Source organism: Sphaeramia orbicularis, chromosome 10, assembly GCF_902148855.1.
Source record: "Sphaeramia orbicularis chromosome 10, fSphaOr1.1, whole genome shotgun sequence".
Classification (NCBI taxonomy): Eukaryota; Metazoa; Chordata; class Actinopteri; order Kurtiformes; family Apogonidae; genus Sphaeramia; species Sphaeramia orbicularis.
Window position 1 is genome coordinate 38,926,514 of NC_043966.1, and position 7,077 is coordinate 38,933,590.

The window sequence follows — 7,077 nt, forward strand, 5'->3', positions numbered from 1 at the left end:
GACACCTGCTCACCCTCAGCGGGACTAAAGGTGCTGAGTAAACCAATCACAGATAAGGATGATCCTTATTTTTGAATTAAGTAAATAACCGACAACAGCTGTAAAGACATTTGTGGAATTGGAACTGACTTTGACTGACGACAAAAAAAAGTCAGTGCTTATGATGCATTTTGAAACTCCCACCCTGCAGACTTGTGATTGGTTTGATATAGAAAAGACAGTGCATATTTCACAGCGATTGGCCCAAATACAGACTGTTTTCTCAGTATTGAATACACTGAGAACACCCGAATATGTGGACCCTGAACTTAAATGAGTTTGACACCCCTGCCTTAAATGAGCAAATGTAGCCTACAAAACTGCAATTTTTATGTGTTCTTAATATAAGGTAAGAATCATTACACAAATAGTAATGAAATTTTACATCTAAACACAGGGGCTGAAAATGCACATTTAGCTATCATGCTAAACTGCTAGCATGCCAATCATGAGCACCGAAAACAATGCTAATGTTACTTAAAGTTGATCAAAGATATCATGTTATATCAGTATTCATAGGGTTGAAAACACACAGGACATTTAACTAGTACCTGCTTGTTGAGCTGCATTATGTAATAAATTCCCATTATGTAATAAAAGTCCAAAATGTAATAAGAATGTCACGTCATCTTGTAATAAAGCCGCATTATGTAATAAACTGATGCATTTTGTAATAAACTATGTCAACGCATTTTGACACATTTTTATTTTTTTTAAAAAATGTAATAACAAGGTTCATTATGTAATAACAGTCTAAATTAATATAATTTCAGAGCAGTTTAGAAGAAATTAGTCACAGGAACTACAGGTAATGGAATCAGGACTTTAACCACACAGTTTACAGATGAAAATAAAAATGTGTCAAGTGCATTTTGTCATAAATTTCTCAAATTGTAATAACTTACTACATAATGCGAAAAAATTTACTACATAATGCATTGAGGTAGTTTATTACAAAATGTGTCAGTTTATTACATAATGTGGCTTTATTACAATATGACGTGACATTCTTATTACATTTTGAACTTTTATTACATAATGGGAATTTATTACATAATGCGGCTCAACACTGCTAAAGGAGCATTTGATAAACACTACGGAAAAGAGCAGAGTGACACCTGTGTGAATGGGTTAACTTAGTAGAGGAGAAACCCTAGTCGTATCAGACTGTGAAAGAAAAAAAAACAAAAAAAAAAAAGTGATGTCATTGTAAGTTTGTGTTTCCACAGTCTGGTCGGACTTGCTGTAGATGTCTCTGCAGTTTCAATGTGAACTCAATGTGATTTTCACCTCCCTAAATCCTGTTAAAATGTCATGAAGATTGAAGGTAGCCATCTGTAACGCCTGTTTAGACAGAATACGTGCACACAACTAGACGTGATCTGGGCCATTAGAATACTTAGGGTTCTTATCAGGAGGCAGTAATCACACAAGTAGGTGGTTTAAGTAACTTTAAAGGCATAGTATAAAAAAAAAAAAAAAATTATATACAGGTACAAAGCTCAGAAGTTTTCATTCAGGAATAGTAAAAATACCAAATTTACAAATCAAAGTATTCAAATTTCCCTTCTATCCTTGTGTTCCCCTAAACACTGTCTTTAGATTCCTATTTGTTTCCTGTTTGTTAAATTAAATCTTATTTCCTTCTAGCTTGGTATCCATTTAAAACAATGTAAAATATTTAGATTAGATCAGATTAGATTAGATTAGATTAGATTGACCTTTATTGATCCTTTGGGCAAAATGCTCAAGAAATACTACGAGAAAATAGCAAAACAATAACCCAAAAAAAAGGTAACAGTATCGAGAGAAAAAAAAACAACAGGCAAATTGCACACTGTAAAGTACTAGTAGAAACAAGTAGCAAGGTAAGAAGAAGAAGAAGATCCAATTTCTAGATACCTAACTGGATGTTCAAGTTTATTCTAAGTTCTCTAATAAAGCTCAGTTTCAATAATTAAAATTAGGTTAACTTTAGTTCAAAATCAAACTCAAAATTCACATTCAGCTCAAGATGTGTGAGACAGTATCTGTAACTTAAACATGAAATGCCAGCAGTTCACTCATTCTCAATATTCTCTTTTTGAACAAAGCACTCAAATATTATGTTCTTTAGCTCCAGGTTTCTATCAGTCTCTTAAAACAGTCCTGTCTTACTTTTCTGAGGAACTGAAAAGTTGTAACAGGTGGGAGAAAAAAAAAGTTTACATTACACATCCAGTCGACTAATCCTCTGTGTAGATGTCATCTCTGTTCACTTCTGCTTTCCTACCCTCTACAGCCTCTAGAGGGAGCTCTAACATTAATTTGACCCATTTCTAACCTAAAAAGTTATCTAGGTCTACTCTATTACTTGTTATGAGAGTATTCTTTTGCATATGTTGTTTCTTTTAAGTCTATTACTTGGTTTCAATAAAATATCAATCTATAAATTAAATGTTGTTTTGAAGTTTATTATTATCCATGTTATTTTAAGATGTTTTAAGCTAGGGATGCACCAATTCCCCTTTTTTCCACACCGAGTACAAGTACTTACATTTGAGTACTTGCCGATACCAAGTACTGATATGAGTACTTAATAATACCATTACAGTTCTTAGTTACTTTTGAAAATGTGCTTTATTAACATTGTCATTAGTCTGACTGGAACAAAGTGCTGCTACTGACATTTAATGTGTTGGAATGAGCGTTTCTCAATCAATCCACCAGGGGGCGCTGCTCTTAATTAACTATGCTGGACAAATACCATGAAAAAAGTAAAGTTTTTTTGAGAAGAAGAAGAAAGTCCGTAATAATAAACATGGTGACAACAGAGGTAACACTACTGGGATACTAATGTTGATACTGATATTGATGAGGGTAGTTGTCATAAATCTGTCAGTAGTTTTTCTCTAACTCACACAGTCGCTCTTTGAACAGATCCTTTACCCCCGCTGTTCCCGGTGGTATTCTCTGTCTGGGTATGCATCCGCCATCACCTGGAAAACGGATAGAACACTCAGTCTGTATCCATCTGTATCTTTAATGTTACTTACAGTCAGTGTTACTTTTGTCACCGTCTTTTATTTTGAAAAATCTCCACACTGCTGACATTACTCCGACACTGCATACCTGCTGCACTTAACTGCTGCGAGTAAGTGGTATCGGTGCAGTTGTATTGGAGTACTTTTACGAGTACAAGTACATACACTGAGTATCAGACTCAATACCTGATACTGGTATCGGTACCGGTGTATCCCTATTTTAAAGTCTGAGATGTTTCCTGGAGCATTTTTTATTATATTCCTGAAAATCCCCTTCACACCCCGATTACAACAATTAATTAAATGGTCTACCACAAAAATTAAAAAAAATCAGTCACCTGTGGAACGGGTAGGACTGGAAAAACACCATCCAATCATTTTGAGCGCCCACTCGAAATGATTAAACGGTGATATGTCTATCACACTCAGCTGCCATTCACCCCTCCCCCCGTCCCCCCTCTGCGCGTGCCCCTCCTCGCCTTCCCACAGGCTGGAGCGCTTGTACAGGAAGCACAGCCAGAACCTCGCTATATTAGTTCTATTAGGATGGAAAGTTCACCGGCAAACTGTTCTGTCACTAACATAAACCACAAGGAAATGTACCATTAGTCACATAGGTCTGAACTGGGGCTGTTCTGGAAGAGCGTGGGGGTGTTAGAGGATATGGGAGCCGGAGGCTCAGTCGGGGTAGGAACCTGAGGCGTACAGGACCAGAGCAGGGGACGGAGCCTCAGCCGATGTTGGAGACGGTTCGGCCGGACCGGACCGTAGATGGCGTCGGAGCCCAACCCGGGTATGGAGCAGAGCAGAGCCTCATGGCTAATTGATGCCGTGCAGCGCTCGTGAACCCTCGGGAACAAGCATTGCGCATACCTCTACTCTGGAGGCGTGGCTTCGGAGGGTCGTCTGAAGAAAAGGGTTTGGACTTCTGAACTGAGTATTTTCAAAATGTAACTAGCTCGAGCCGTTTTTCCAAGATCTCAGACCCCACCTTTAAGCATTACTCTGTAAAGCTTGGTTACACATTATCTTGGTGTTGATGTGCGTGCAACCTAATTGTACAAGTATTTTAAATGGACAAACCCACACGAGTAGTTGATAGCACCATCCAAATGGGATCAGCACTTCATTTGTCTGTCACCCTTAACCATCATTCAGTGTTCCCACATGATTGGCAAATGATTTATTTACTTTTTTTTTTTTTTTTTAAAGATATGCTAATGGTGGTTAAATGAAACTTATTAATGCATAATAGATGAACCTGCTAACCCTAACCCTGGGTGCAAATCTGTCTTTTACAGCTTCTTCAGACTGTGGGATAATACAAAAAAAAAACATATCTAGTTTGTACTTTTATTAGCTACTTGAAATTATACTTAATTTAATAATTAACTAATAAAGACCCAAACATGCACTGATGACCATAAGCATCTACTGATCTAAACTGTTTAATACCCGCTGATCCATTAATCCTATCAATACATGTAAATAACTGGTGTAAAATACAGTTTGTCATCAATTCATGGTCATCAGAAAATGAGGGGTATTTTTGGACATTCTGTTACAGAGCATCCAGCGGAACCACCGCATGATTATGTTTTAAAAAAACATAAATAAACATGAAACACTAACACTGAAGGGACAAAGTTAAAATATATAGTAAAAGGCTTGAAATTGAAGCAGTTATAATTATTATTTTCATATTTATAATGAAAGAAATGACTGGGTTATGTGAAAGTCGTCCATGTCTGTCATTTCCCACAGCTCTGCAAATTGTTAAAGCACCTTTTAACCCATAAAGACCAAAACCATCAACTGATCTAAAATGTTTAATAACTTCTGAACCGCTAAACCTATCGATACATGTAAATAATTGGCGTAAAATGCAGTTTGTCATCTTTTAATGGTCATCAGATATGACACTTTTGGACATTCAGAGGCTTCGCAGTTACCATGGAAACATCTTCTACAGCATTGATTCACTAGTAAAACCAAAGGAGTTCAGTAAATGACGGTGTATGGAAACCCTTGGTTTATGTTAAGTTAATGATAAATTTTACTGAAAAAGTCACCTTTTCTTGTGTTTTCTCTGTTTTTGATATAATAACCCTCAACTTTAATCTGAGCTTTAATGAACATTTACATGATCAGTGAATTAACCCTTTTGTGCATAGTGGTTGCTACAGTGGACAGCTATTCTACAGCTGTTTTCATGTATATTCATGGATTTTGTTGTTCTTTCCATTTTTTTTTGTTTTGTTTTTTTACACATATCTTTATTAAAGTTTTAAGACACTACATATGTTTTCTGACATGAATTGGTAACATTATGTAGATGTCCCCTGAGCATAAACCCCAAGAATCACAAGCCCTCCCCATAGTTTTCACACAATTTATCAGTAAATACATGTTTCTGTGCGTCAAAAAGTAAATGTGTGGTGTCCAGCTGAGTGGACATTTTTACAATTTCATGAAAAATAGGTTCATAAGATTTTTTTTTTTTTCATTATTATTTTTTTATATGTATTTTTTTTTAAAAATGTTATTATTTTCATTTTATTTTATTTATTTTTCAGAAGAAAATTTTCAATCGTATTGTTTTTTTCATGCCGAAAGAGGAATAAAAACACTCCAGAAAAATTTTTGATTAAGGTTCTCATAATTTGTGCATGAAAGGGTTAAATATGGGAAAATACCTGATTTTCACTTAAAAACTTAAAATGAAGGGGATAACATTAAAATAAATTATGATAAATCACTTAAGAAAGGTTAAATATAGAGAAAGTAAATCATGTGGGGACTGACACAAAAGTAGCACTGGGTCTTTATGGGTTAAACTGTCTCTATATATAATGTTATATTTATAAGTGCACTATTGAAGGTGCAGCTTATTGAACACAACCTTCTTCTCATTCTACTAGTGGACTTAATTTCATCATAGTCTGAGTGTAGATGTGAATTTCTGCCAAAATACTGTATATTGACTGTAATCTCTAATTCTGTAGAAGAGAGATAAATAATTTGCCCAAGTCTTGCATGTTTTTATTGGGTGAGGTACAGACAAAACCTAATTAAACTCCATTAACCGGCTTAGTGCCTAAAGACAATCTAATTAAGGTTTCAATAAGAGCAGAATGACTTCATTCCGTAGTCAAACACAAGAATAGAAAACACAAACAGATAAGGGGGGTTACATTACATGGAAATGGGTAACGGCACACACACTATATGCATGCAGTTTATCTTAATTACAGTACGAGGATGACAAGAATGTTTATTACCGGCACTATCCTGCACGTGCTTAGAGACGAGGGGGGTATAAAGAAGTAGGTGGAAAATATACAGGGGTTGGACAAAATAATGGAAACACCTTAAAAAATCAACAAAATATAATTTAATATGGTGTAGGTCCGCCTTTTGCGGCAATTACAGCCTCAATTCTCCGAGGTATTGATTCATACAACTTGTGAATTGTTTCCGAAGGAATTTTAAGCCATTCTTCAGTTAGAATACCCTCCAACTCTTTTAGAGATGACGGCGGTGGAAATCGACGTCTTACTTGAATGTCTAAAACTGACCATAAATGCTCAATAATGTTGAGGTCTGGGGACTGTGCCGGCCATACGAGATGCTCAACTTCATTAGAATGTTCCTCATGCCATTCTTTAACAATTCTAGCTGTATGGATTGGGGCATTATCATCTTGAGGTAAAGGTGTTTCCATTATTTTGTCCAACCCCTGTAGAAGGATGCACAAGTAAATAGATACTGGATATTACAACGGTTTGGAAGTGATAAAGCGCAAACTCACACACTGAATCAACTGTCAGCCCTCTGTGTGAGCCTCTGGTTTTAATTATCTGTGGGCCGCTGTCACTTTGGCGTTCATTATACCTACCTGTTGTTGTTGTTGTTGTGCAATTCACAGACTGATCGTAAGTGCAGGTCGACGCCTTTTCATCATTTGAGCGACTCTGTGAATATGTGCCACCAGGTCGTCCTCATTAATTATTGG

General features: G+C 36.1%; 1 long non-coding RNA gene across 1 annotated transcript in view; it reads left to right on the top strand.

The window, feature by feature from the left end:
• Positions 1-5,752, top strand: part of LOC115426671 (uncharacterized) — a 12,420-nt gene extending 6,668 nt beyond the window's left edge. The window contains exons 2-3 of the long non-coding RNA XR_003936384.1: positions 31-37; positions 5,739-5,752. This is a non-coding gene — a long non-coding RNA (uncharacterized LOC115426671). The remainder of the gene's footprint in view (positions 1-30; positions 38-5,738) is intronic.
• Positions 5,753-7,077: the final 1,325 nt, after the last annotated feature.